The following is a 14126-nucleotide window of genomic DNA, read 5'->3' as shown; positions in this document are numbered from 1 at the left end:
AAGGATGTTAGATTGATGATTGCTAGATTATTACTGGATATTTTCTTCAATATCTTCCTTATTTATCATTACTTTTCATAACAGAGTAGTATAGCTGCTGCTGCTGCTGCTAAGTCGCTTCAGTCGTGTCCGACTCTGTGCGACCCCGGAGACGGCAGCCCACCAGGCTCCCCCGTCCATGGGATTTTCCAGGGAAGAACACTGGAGTGGGTGCCATTTCCTTCTCCAATGCATGAAAGTGAAAAGTGAAAATGAAGTCGCTCAGTCGTGTCCGACTATTCACAACCCCATGGACTGCAGCCTACCAGGCTCCTCCGCCCATGGGATTTTCCAGGCAAGAGTACTGGAGTGGGGTGCCATTGCCTTCTCTCAGAGTAGTATAGATCTCTTTATAAAAACCCTTGGTACAACTGCATGTGGAACCACATGGATTCTGTCCCCAAGCATCAGAAATCAGGACTACTACTGTGAAACTACCAATAAAAAATAGCAAAGTATTGCTAAAGAGGTTTATAGAATTTCTCTGTATCTTTAGTAAAAGCTACTTGTATGCTATGATGAATACAGGACAAACCCAAGTGATTCAGATACTGGATGTATGCCAGGCTCACTATTATGTGACTCATTCCTGGATACCAGTTTCCAGAATGAGGATATTTACATATAACTGCATCAATAAAATCCATGAATAATATAGATCCACTCTCATTATCACTCTAATTGCTACATATAGAGTCATTCTTTAATTAAATCTGATCTAAATTTAAGGGTCTACCATTTCACTTCAAGATGCATATAATAAATATGAAAAGTACTTCAAAACACAATCCTAATAAAATGAAAACATTTTGTTAAATTGCATATAAAATGTTTTGTCTGTATTTCTGTTTCAGTCCTCTTTATTAAGTAGAGAATTCTTATTATGGAAAAGTGTATCCTTCTGTCTCTTTATAAATAATGGATGCATATTTTCAATTGCAAATTATTTCTGTGTTAGAATCATTGTTAGTAGGTATTGAAATAATCTAGGAGGCGCTCATTTGCCTGTAATGGAATACTATCTTCAAGACATAAATAAGTAAGCAGGTATTAAAAAGTTATTTGTTTCCTAGATATTAAACAGTGTGTTAAGGCTTCAGGATTTAGCACAGTAATCCATATTTGCATGCAAGTGATCACAAAGAAAGCCAGATTCTTATTACGGATTTAGAACTGTCTGATACTAAGAGGAATAGTCATCTTAAAACAAAAGTTGCTTTTACCTCAGCACCAAAGTTTTCACCTCAGTGGCTAAAACTTATTTGCCTGATCTTTCACCATATACAAACACAGAAAATGTGTTTTTATGTCAAGTAAGTTATACCTTGAATATTCCTAACAGCCCATTAATTAATAAGAGAAAGGACCATGCTGCAAGGTCAGAGTTGTCATTCATACAGCTTTACATATGTAAACAGGGGTGATGGAAGGTTATCATCTAGAGGAACCCATACATTACCTCCTGCTTGTCTGCATTCCCAGTGGCGCGCCTTATTTATTCCCTCTCGGTGGGTGATAAAGTACCTTCAGCACCACTGGTGTTCTTAAACATTCTATTAACAGATATTATATACCTTTGTGTCAAAACCATATCATCCAGGTTAAATGTACAAAGTTAGCAGTTTTCAAAATCAAGTCTCTAGGTTTTCTTATATTACTAATATTTTCAGCTAGTAATGATATGTCTCTAAGGTCTCTGATTTTTACACATCTTTCCATGTAGTTCTGAGTATGTATTTTAATATTTCCTCCCTTCATGTTATGTCATTAGCAGTATTAAGTTGCTGTTTATGATCAATATAGCATACACATTTTCTCCCAATCTATGAGTTTCTTCACGGTAAAATGAATTTTTTTCTAAAAGAAGCCTTTGTACTGCCAATTTTTCCCCTTTCTGTAAAGCCTCCCACACACTACTTAATATTGATGGAGAGATGCCTTGGTATACCCAGAGAATTCCAAATCTGACATGTGTTAAAATACTCCTAGTGCATAGCATAGTGATTCAAAAGAGGTGAACTGCATAGCCAGTGGAACAGGGTGCTCGTCACAGTAAACTGGGTAAGGTTGGGTCCATATAAACTGGATTTTTTCCAATGAGTTTCTTAGCCAATGCTTTGCAATTAAGATTGCTGCCATGCATCTAATGTCGGTTGCCAGAAGTACTCTCCACATGACATCAATTTCTTCTGGCCCTAAATGTAAAGTAATCATTATCTCCTAAAGGTAAGCATTTCTTCAGACCTCTTCCCAGGACTCTTCACAGTAAGAGCTATAGTATTAGCAACCCACAGGGCCAGCGGTAACATTAGACAGAGCAGAGGCCTTTCTACATCAAATACTGCCAGCTAAGACATTTTTAATTTTGGTGTCAGTACTTAAGGGCTTTAGGGAGAACCATGCATTCTCTCACTAGCTTCTGGAATCTTTACCTAAATGGGACAATGCATCAGCACATTAACAATAGTCCGGGGCTGAAACCTACCTCTGAGGCCCAGACAAACTCCACCACTAATAAGAATTACACTGGCATAATCTCACATACAGGTAAGCTCTTTTTCCCCTGAACGTCTGTGTAGCTTTCCTTCACTGTTTATCTTTTGCTAGTTCTTTCTGCCAGAGAAGGCGATGGCACCCCACTCCAGCACTCTTGCCTGGAAAATCCCATGGACGGAGGAGCCTGGTAGGCTGCAGTCCACGGGGTCGCTAAGAGTCGGACACGACTAAGCAACTTCACTTTCACTTTTCACTTTCATGCACTGGAGAAGGAAATGGCAGCCCACTCCAGTGTTCTTCCCTGGAGAATCCCAGGGACGGCGGAGCCTGGTGGGCTGCCATCCATGGGGTCACACAGAGTCGGACACGACTGAAGTGACTTAGCAGCAGCAGCAGCAGTTCTTTCTGCATTGTAATGCCCTCACTTCTCTTGAAAGAAAGTGAAAGTCTCTCAGTCATGTCCAACTCTTTGCAACCCCATGAACTATATAGTCCATGGAATTCTCCAGGCCAGAACACTGGAGTGGGTGTGTGTGAGTATGAGTGTGAAAGTCGCTCAGTCGTGTCTGATTCTTTGTGACCCCATGGACTAAAGAGTCCATGGAATTCTCTAGGCCAGAATACTGGGGTGGGTAGACTTTCCTTTCTCCAGGGGATCTTCCCAACCTAGGGATCAAACTCCCGCATTGTAGGCAAATTCTTTATCAGCTTCTCCTACTGAGCTACAATTATTTTTAGACGAAAATTTTAGTTAGATTCATTTGTATCTGCTTCATAAGAGCAAAGACGGGTCTTGATCTGCCATGGATCACAAAACAAGACCATGAAGAATGATGCTGAGCTAAGAAGGGAGGTAGGGCAGCAGTATAAGGGCACTGGAAAAGCAGCCACCCACTGTGAATGGTGAGCCTGAAATAAAATGGGGTCATGCTCTGAAAAGAGGAAAATACAAAAACAAATCAACAGATCTAATAATTGATGTTAATACTTAAAAATTTTGTTCTGGTTAATGTCATCAGACCCTTTATTTTCTACAATAAAAGTAAAATAATGTTCATGTTTTACATGATAGAAGCTTCCTGTGCCTTGGATTTAACACTCATATTTAAACATTTGAACATTCATATTTAACATATACCATTGTCAGTAGAGATGTAAACACATTTAGGCCACTACTTGCAAAGCTATTAGTTCTAGAAATAAAAGGCCTAGCTCTTGTCAGTAGAATCAGAGTTTCAGGAACTTTATAACAAAGTCATGAAAGTCATAAGGAAAACTATCTCTGTAAGTCACTAAAGAAAAGCAAACAACAAAATAAAAACAACAAAAAGACTTGAGTTGATAGAAAGGCAAAATATAAACACTAATTTTTCAGTAACATTTCCTGTCTGTGGCAATTTTCTCTGATACCCTAGTGATTATTTTACAGATCTCAGAGACTTTTTCTCTCTTAAAACACATACACACACAGGGTATGGGGAGGGAGGGGCTCTATGCTTGCTTTCACAGTGCCTAAAGAAAAAAAAGGAGACACAATATTGAGCAAAATGCACATGGACTATGACTTTACCGGGTTTTCATCCTGGAGGAGAAGTCAGTTTTAGTCAAGAGATGTCAATGAGACAAGATGTCAATGAATTAGTTATACGGTGCTGAGAGACCCTGAAATACAAGGGGATGATCTTGTCAGGTGGAGCAAGAAATGGTTATTTCAGGAAGCAAATACTGTGTTGAGAAACTAGGCAAAAAGGAGATGGGAGTGGTTATCCCACTTACGGAGAATCAACCATGGAGGTCACATGACAGGGAAGAAGCCCTGAAAGGCATCTTTCAGGGAGGAAGGGAGCATCGTGTGGGTTGAGTTGGAGGCATTTATAAAAAGTGTTCACCCATGGGAGTGTTGTAAGCCATGATAAAACTTGGTCTACATTCTAAGGGGAATGGTCTTTAGAGAGGTGTGTCATCTCAGTTTTCTACTTTGTAAAGCTCTATTTGCTACCTATGGAGACAGAATAACTGTATCAGTGCAAGTGAGCAGATAATTCAGGAGGCCTCTGGAGTAGCCCAGGGGAGAAATTATGGTAAGACCAGGGTACAGATGGTCCCAAATGGAGAAAAGCAGATGAATTTAAGAAATATTTTGGTAGGTAAATATGACCAGATTAGGTGGTGGAATTGTGGAACGCAAGAGTGAGGAGACAGATGATTCTTATTTTTCTCCAGGTATAGGATGATGTCATTTACCAAGCTCAAGTCTATCAAAAAAGCGCGTTTGTAGAGATGGCCAAGAGCTTAGTTTGCGACATGTTAAATTAAGGCACTTAGGTGATTGGACATATCAATTGGGAAATGACTGGCACTAAGTAAATAAATAAATGAAAGTCAATATAAAGCTTTTTATTCTCCCTTCTTTTCATACTGAGCACTGCATGATGTAACTCTCTGCTCTACCTTTCAGGATTATCGAACCTAATTCATGTATTTACTTCAGTGTGTCAATTTGTCCTATCAATAAACCTAATTGTCTATGTTTTTGTGGCTCAAGCATCTGGAATTATTTCAAGTATCAATGATTTCAATGATTTAGCCATACATATATGGGTAAAGATATATGTATATACGTGAAGTTAAAAAAAAATAAAACACTGGTTGAGAGCATATTCAAATTTTTAAAGCTACCTCATATTTATATTACATATTTAATGTCATTAAGGCTACCTTTGGAGAAGGAAATGGCAACCCACTCCAGTGTTTTTGCCTGGAGAATCCCATGGACAGAGGAACCTGGTGGGCTGCAGTCCATGGGTCGCACAGGGTCCGACATGACTGAGGTGATGTAGCACAGCACAAGGCTACCTTACTCTTTAGAAGGCATACTAGCCTTGTAACTATCATTGCTTCTATGAGTATATTAAATTATGTTTAGGAAATCAGTCCTGAATATTCATTGGAAGGACTGATGCTGAAGCTGAAACTCCAGTACTTTGGCCACCTGATGCAAAGAACTGACTCATTGGAAAAGACCCTGATGCTGGGAAAGATTGAATGTGGGAGGAGAAGGGGATGACAGAGGATGAGATGGTTGGATGGCATCACCGACATGATGGACATGAGTTTGAGTAGGCTCTGGGAGTTGGTAATGGACAAGAAAGCCTGGTGTGCTTGGCGTCCATGGAGTCACAAAGAGTCGGACATGACTGAGCAACTGAACTGAACTGAACTGATATATTTACACAGGCATGTACATCTCCTCTTCAGACACTATTCTTTATTCTTTAAATTTATCTGTGCTTTAGCTAAACAAGAACAGCAAAAACTGAGAAAAGTATTCTCTTCTGATCAAAACTAATTGAAAAGGCCACAGTGAGAAGAATAACCTTCATAATACCACCACCTCAACTGACCTGCACTAATAACAAACAGGCCTTCCATCATCTCATTCTTTCACTACTTCTCCATTCATTACTGCCACTAAGAAAGTTCCCAGTATCCCATTTAGTTTTTTAAAGGGATTTTAATGGATGTGCTATGAATTTTCAATGAGCTATTTGAAATTTGAGGAACCTAATTAGGAATGTATTTACTTTCTCTTTTTTAAGTGTAATTAATTCCATGCAAGACTTTTAGCCTAATGTTACTCCAAAGGAAAAAATAAAATGGAAAAGGAGGTTCTACTTTTACAGACTAATGGACTGGCAATTAAAAAAATTGAATTAAACATTAACTCAGAAGAGTCATTTTCAATATATAAATTATTTCTGTTTAGCCTTCTGTTGCCAGGTTAATTAAGTAAATCCCTTTGGCCTTGATTATAGCCATTAGTAAATGAAAATGTAGTTGAATTCACTAAGTCTTGTGATTTACACTAGGGAATCTACATCAGTAAATACATTTCCTTTGGCTAACAGCTTTCATAAAGTCTGATGTTTATTTAGAAAAAGTCAACCTTATCCGTGAAATACAAAAATTAATTAATTATATAATTCATTGTTTGGGCGGATAAACTCTCTGCAGCTTCTTGTGGGGTTGGTTGCCTTTAAGAAACAAACCCGAGATAGTCCACATCTAAAAAAAATGTGTCCAATCACCTCAGGCTCAGAGAATATCCTCAATTTCTTTAAGAAAAGAAAAAGTTGGAAAATTTAGAACGTCTTCCTCAAGTTGTTTTATTTAAAAAAAAGCTTAAGGACAAAAGCCATGAAAGCAATTCTTAAGATAAATGAATAAATCATGTACATAAAGAGCACAAAATAATGAAATATACATAGAAAAAACCTACACTAAAATAATGATTTGTAATCTGTCTTCTGTATATTCAGATTCATCATTTTATGCTACAGTTAGAGTTATAATGAATTAACCTCAACATAACCCAATACATTCTTCTGTTTATGTCTTAAAAGTAGTCCTTCTATATTACTTTCAGTACACTAGCAATGATACACTGATGGCCTGTTTTAAATCTTATACAAGGGTAACACTATGATTCAGAAATAAATTCTTAACAGTCTCTATATTCTCTAAGGACAAGACTTGTCTGTTGCTGGCATATTAAGCTGTAATATGTTGCAAAATAAAAGTAAGGTTATTAAGTATCTCCTACTCATTCCCTTCAAGGAAATTTCAATTGCCAAGCACCAAATTACTAGGACAATCTAGGCTACATCAAATTTTGCTGTCTGTAAAAATATACCCATAATCATTTTCTGTATGGTCGCAATGTGATACAAATATATCCTTAACAGCAGCAAGAGGCACTTAAATCAAGAGTTTGGGAGAAGTAAAAAAAGAAATACTCTAAATTTAAACCAATAAACTAAAAAAACAGCAAAAAGATAGAATCTAACTTATGGACCAGGAAAGTCCAAAGTTCGAAATAACTGTCTTTACTATCAAACACTGTGAACACAAATAATCGTGTAATTAATGTATTTCCCTGATTTATCCAGCAACTAGAAAGAAGAGAGACAAACACATAGTTGGGAATTTGATTTCCCTTGTCCTTAGTTTTTCTGAATGCATATGTATAGGCTGCCATAACTCTCCTTCAGTGACACAGAGAACATGTCATTCAGTAAATCAACCAATCAAGAAAAGTACTATTTCTAGCACAAGTCCCTTACCTTCTATGAAGCAACAGGGATCACAGACCTGGAAGGAGTACTAGAGTTTCAAGAATCAAAAAACCAGGGATTTTATTCCATCTTCATAACTCATCAGCTAAGGAACTTTGATAAAATACTTGGTCATTATGAATCTATTTATTCATGTGCAACCATTATTATGCTAATCTCTCCCACATCTATGCCTCAAGACTGCAAACACAATTTGTGATAACACAAGTGAAATCTCAAAAAATTTTTTGAATATTCCATAAGAGTATAGGTTAGCAACATCAATGTGGTAGAATTTGTATCTCCAAAAAGACAGGACTCAAAAAATAAAAGAAATATTCAGCGATGAATAATATTGGCTTTTAATTTGTATATTAATTAGCAAGATTTCTAGTTAGCCTCACCTAAAGTGTTTTTAAACCCACTGGCAATGACCAAACTGAATGTGATCAACTTACTTCTGGAGCCTGAAGAGTTCCTCACTGCAGAGAAGGAGTCAGCACTCTGCCTGGCTGCTGCAGAAGACGGACAGGGTGAAAGCATCTCCAAAGTTGATTCTGAGGATGGTGACAGAAGTAAGGGTGCTCAGCTACTACATATCTTCCCAAACACCTGGCAGAATGGTTACAGGGACTCTTCAAAGGAGACAAGAACAACAACAAAAAAAGCATATCAAAACATGCTAATGCTGTATCTTTGAAAAATATGGTTGCTGTTAACTGTGTGATCAGTTTCAATCTCGATCAGGAATATCACTAAATAGAACTCAAATATTCATAGATTTGCATAATAAGGCTTTCCAGTGGAATCTGTAATATGCTCTGATTCTAATAAATATGTCAGCAGTCTGCTTTTCACTTTTGGAAGTTTTCTTATCTCATAATTGAAAATAGTTTAAACAACTGAACATCAAAGTTCAATTTTCTTTATATTTCAATGAATTTAACTTGTAGGCTATTGTTAAATACTAATCATCCCTACTAAGTACCAGAAACCCTACAATGGGGATACAGCAATGAAGGAATGAATCTCATTAGTCTTGCCCTCATGGAGTTAAACAGGGCTCTCCTTTCAGCTCAGCTGGTAAAGAATCCGCCTGCAATACAGGTGCTGCTGCTAAGTCGCTTCAGTCATATCCGACTCGGTGCGACGCCATAGACGGCAGCCCACCAGGCTCCCCCGTCCCTGGGATTCTCCAGGCAAGAATACTGGAGTAGGTTGCCATTTCCTTCTCCAATGCATGAAAGTGAAAAGTGAAAGTGAAGCCCTCAGTTGTGTCTGACTCTTAGCGACTCCATGGACTGCAATACAGGTGACCCCGGTTCAATTCCTGGGTCAGGAAGATCTGCTGGAGAAGGGATAGGCTACCTACTCCAGTATTCTCAGGCTTCCCTCGTGGCTCAGCTAGTAAAGAATCTGCCTGCAATGCAGGAGATCTGGGTTGGGAAGATCCCCTGGAGAAGGGAACGCCACGCACCCCAGTATTCTGGCCTGGAGAATTCCATGGACTTTATAGCCCATGGGGTCACAAAGAGTTGGACATGATTGAGTGCCTTTAACTTTCATGGAGTTAATAGTTTGCCAAGTTGCCTGTTTTATTCTTAAATAGATAAAATTCACTTATTTCAACCCATACATCTAGGGAGAAAATACAGAGACGTGCCATTTGTATTTTAACTCCACGTCAGCAGATTGCTGATTTCTATGTGTTTCTAAAAGTTCCATGTCAATCTAAATAATAATCAACCTAGCTCTATGAGACACAATATTTACTTGCTTTCCCTCAAGATCTATATAATAGTATCACTGACACTCAATCACTGTCAATTTTTAATGTAGAAATCGGCTAAGTTTTAAAAATGTTCTTGAAATGAGTAAAAGCATTTTTATTTTACTTTGGCTATGACTTATTTTATCCACAGAGACAAACGTGAGGAGTAGTACAATTCTAAAGAGTGAGAATAAAAATAGACTGAAGATGATACAAGGATCACTCAAGTTTAGCTTATTGTTTCTGCTATCTCCATTTGTAAAGATGTGTGAATGATCTTATAAAGTCAAATTTTAATATGCTAGAGATGTAAAAATTATGACTTTATCCAAAGAGAAAGGTAAACTATTGCTAAGTTAATATGGAATTTATTCCAAAATTCTAAAAATCAATGCACAGATAAAAGATAAAGTTGACTAAAAGTACAAGAATCTGCCTGCAATGCAGGAGACCTGGGTTTGATCCCTGAGTTGGAAAGATCCCCTGGAGAATGGAATGGCTACCCACTCCAGTATTTTCTAGCTTGGAGAATTCCATAGACTATTCCACGGGGCTGGAGAATCAGATATGACTGAGAAACTTTCACTTTTCACATTACATTTTCTTTATTTCAAAGTATTTTTATGAATTTGACAACCAATGCTATCTTTAAAATTTATATTTATTATAAAAGAAATATGTTATTATAAAATTATAGAATAAATAAGACATAACCCCTATCAGTTCAGTTCAGTTACTCAATCATGTTCGACTCTTTGCAACCCCATGAACTGCAGCATGACAGGCCTCCCTGTCCATCACCAACTCCTGGAGTTCACCCAAACTCATGTCCATAGAGTTGGTGATGCCATCCAGCCATCTCATCCTCTGTTGTCCCCTTCTCCTGCACCTAATCCCTCCCAGCATCAGAGTCTTTTCCAATGAATAAACTCTTCACATGAGGTGGCCAAAGTATTGGAGTTTCAGCTTTAGCATCAGTCCTTCCAAAGAACAACCAGGACTGATCTCCTTTAGAATGGACTGGCTGGATCTCCTTGCAGTCCAAGGGACTCTCAAGAGTCTTCTCCAACACCACAGTTCAAAAGCATCAATTCTTTGGCACTCAGCTTTCTTCACAGTCTAACTTTCACATCCATACATGACTACTGGAAAAACCATAGCCTTGACTAGATGGACCTTTGTTGGCAAAGTAATGTCTCTGCTTTTTATTATCCTATCTAGGTTGGTCATAACTTTCCTTCCAAGGAGTAAGCATCTTTTAATTTCATGGCTACAGTCACCATCTGCAGTGATTTTGGAGCCCAGAAAAATAAAGTCTGACATTGTTTCCACTGTTTCCCCATATATTTCCCATGAAGTGATGGGACCGGATGCCATGATCTTCGTTTTCTAAATGTTGAGCTTTAAGCCAACTTTTTCACTCTCCTCTTTCACTTTCATCAAGAGGCTTTTGAGTTCCTCTTCACTTTCTGCCATAAGGGTGGTGTCATCTGCATATCTGAGGTTATTGATATTTCTCCTGGCAATCTTGATTCCAGCTTGTGCTTCTTCCAGCCCAGTGTTTCTCATGATGTACTCTGCATAGAAGTTAAATAAGCAGGGTGACAATATACAGCCTTGACGTACTTCTTTTCCTATTTGGAACCAGTCTGTTGTTCCATGTCCAGTTCTAACTGTTGCTTCCTGATCTGCATATACGTTTCTCAAGAGGCAGGTCAGGTGGTCTGGTATTCCTATCTCTTCCAGAATTTTCCACAGTTTATTGTGATCCACATAGTCAAAGGCTTTAGCATTGTGAATAAAGCAGAAATAGATGTTTTTCTGGAACTCTCTTGCTTTTTCCATGACCCAGCGGATGTTGGCAATTTAATCTCTGGTTCCTCTGTCTTTTCTAAAACAAGCTTAAATATCTGGAATTTCATGGTTCACGTATTACTAAAGCCTGGCTTGGAGAATTTTGAGCAGTACTTTACTAGTGTGTGAGATGAATGCAATTGTGCGATAGTTTTAACCCCTATACAGAGATATAAATAAATAATATGCCAACCATCTGAGATAGCTATTGCTTGCCTTTTCATTCATTTCCTTCCATATATTTTAAAATACATTTTACATATATAATATATATATGGCAAAAATGTAAGAAAGATACAGCCCTCTCAGAAAGAACCAATTTCATATTTCAGAACATACTCTCAGAAATATTTTATGCATATATAAATGTGTGTGCATATGTGTAGATTTTTATTCATATATAAGAATACTGTATGCCATTTTGTCCTATTCCTTTAATATATCATGGCGATTATTCCATTTCTATCTTCTATCATCAACACCATCCATCCTATCAGTCAATATCTATCATATGAATACAACATAATCTGCTCATAATACATCCTAACTGAAAAGCACCATTTCTAGGATTTTGTTATTATAAAAAGAAGATATTATCATAAAAATGATATAACTCATATCTACACATGTGTGTGACTGAATAGTATATTAAATTCCTGGTATAAGTATCATAAGCTCCTAGAACTAAAATATTTAAGCCAAAAAACCTAATTGTTTTAGAAATTTTATTTTCCCTTATCTGCAGTAATGAGGTAGCATTTACTACAGCAAGTAGTATTGTTACCACAGCAAGAATAAATTTGAATTTAGAATTTTACTTTATAATAGTGCATTATGATAACAAAGTATAAATACTTCCAATTATTTTTTTAATTGATAACATTTTTTTAAATTTTATTTTATTTTTAAACTTTACATAATTGTATTAGTTTTGCCAAATATCAAAATGAATCCGCCACAGGTATTCATGCATTCTGCATCCTGAACCCTCCTCCCTCCTCCCTCCCCATACCATCCCTCTGGGTCGTCCCAGTGCACTAGCCCCAAGCATCCAGTATCGTGCATCGAACCTGGACTGGCAACTCGTTTCATACATGATATTTTACATGTTTCAATGCCATTCTCCCAAATCTTCCCACCCTCTCCCTCTCCCACAGAGTCCATGGGAAGATTTGGGAGAATGGCATTGAAATACTTCCAATTATTATGCTAACTAAAAGAAAAAGAAAAAAACTAAGGATTGATAATTAAGGGTATTTCTTTGTCTTCATTTTAATATGAAAATTATAGAAACTGATACAATCCTATATAATTCAAATTCCCCAGGCAAAGTTCTTTATATGTATGGCTACATAATTTATTAATGACAACATTTTTCTTTTGTTATACTGTCTTTAATTAAGCAATTACTATATTATGCTTATCTAAATCAATTCTCTCAAGAATCAAATGAGTTAAACACATATTCATCTACATCACTATTTAAAAAGAGGAGGAATAGAGATAAGTCAAGAAATCTTTAACAAGGTTGTAGAGCTAGTACCTGCCAAAGCTGAAGGTCTCATCAGTGCTTCAGTCGTGTCCGACTCTGTGTGACCCCACAGATGGCAGCCCACCAACCCCCCCCCCGTCCCTGGGATTCTCCAGGCAAGAACACTGGAGTGGGTTGCCATTCCCTTCTCCAATGCACGAAAGTGAAAAGTGAAAGTGAAGTTGCTCAGTCGTGTCCGACTCCTAGCGACCCCATGGACTGCAGCCCACCAGGCTCCTCCATCCATGGGATTTTCCAGGCAAAAGAGTACTGGAGTGGGGTGCCTTTGCCTTCTCCGCTCACCAGGGGTATCTCACTACAAATCAATGCTCTTATATCTCATAATGCAAGTGAAGATTTTAGACAGCTATTATAGATTCTATAGTGAACAAACCTAAAATGGTGCTATTTCTTTTGGGGGGACAGTGGGTCAATGTATTTTTGGCAATGCCAAAAACAAAGAGATTTTACACTGTGATTCTAATAAAGCATTTTTCCTGTGAGATCTCATAAAAACTTCCTTTTCTTCTTGATAGTATGTTTAAATAAAACATCTTATAAGAAATTCTGATCAGTTCCATAGTTCCAAGTTGTTGCTATGTTGGCCTTCTTCCACAGTCTTAGAAAATTTGGCAACTGTTACTGTTTATGTACATGTATTCCCAAGAAATATGGTTCTCCCTCTAACAATTATCTTAGATGCCAATATGAAACTCCAAAAAGAACTCAGAAAACATGGGCAAAACTCCAGGAGTTATTAAGGAATATCTTTTTTTCTCATCAATAATGACTGTTCATCAGTCATCTAAACATGTATTTTAATTTGAATCTCACTATCAGTAAAGGCAAAACTTTAAAGTCTTATGAACCTTGGTTGGAACCATCACTATGACAGTATTCCTCAGTTTTCTCTTTTAAAATAATAATTAAAAAACAATATTATAAAATGCTGTTATTATTTCAAAGCATAGTATATATGAAAGTATCAATCAAAATGTGTTATTCACTTTAGGGCATTCAATAATTTTATTTCCCTCCTGAAAAGCTACAAACAAAGACAGCATATTAAAGAGCAGAAACATTACTTTGCTGACAAAGGTCCATCTAGTCAAAGCTATGGTTTTTCCAGTAGCCATGTATAGATGTGAGAATTGGACCATAAGGAAAGCTGAGCATCAAAGAATTGATGTTTTTGAACAGTGGTGTTGGAGAAGATTCTTGAGAGTCCCTTGGACTGCAAGGAAATAAAACCAGTCAATCCTAAAGGAAATCAGTCCTGAATATTCATTGGAAGGACTATGCTGAAGTTGAAGCTCCAGTA

At 37.3% G+C, this 14126-nt stretch overlaps 1 protein-coding gene across 4 annotated transcripts in view; it reads right to left on the bottom strand.

The window, feature by feature from the left end:
* The window catches only part of LRFN5 (leucine rich repeat and fibronectin type III domain containing 5), a 323883-nt gene that overhangs the window by 153570 nt on the left and 156187 nt on the right, over nt 1–14126 (bottom strand). For 3 of the 4 annotated variants that reach the window (XR_011461733.1, XM_070358786.1, XM_005903830.2), the window contains exon 2: nt 8108–8284. The exons of the other annotated variant lie outside the window; for it this stretch is intronic. The gene's annotated coding sequence lies outside the window, so the exon portion shown is untranslated. The remainder of the gene's footprint in view (nt 1–8107; nt 8285–14126) is intronic. 4 annotated transcript variants of the gene reach the window in all.

The sequence above is a fragment of the Bos mutus genome, chromosome 21 (assembly GCF_027580195.1).
Source record: "Bos mutus isolate GX-2022 chromosome 21, NWIPB_WYAK_1.1, whole genome shotgun sequence".
Lineage (NCBI taxonomy): Eukaryota > Metazoa > Chordata > Mammalia > Artiodactyla > Bovidae > Bos > Bos mutus.
This window is presented reverse-complemented; position numbering and strand designations above follow the sequence as displayed.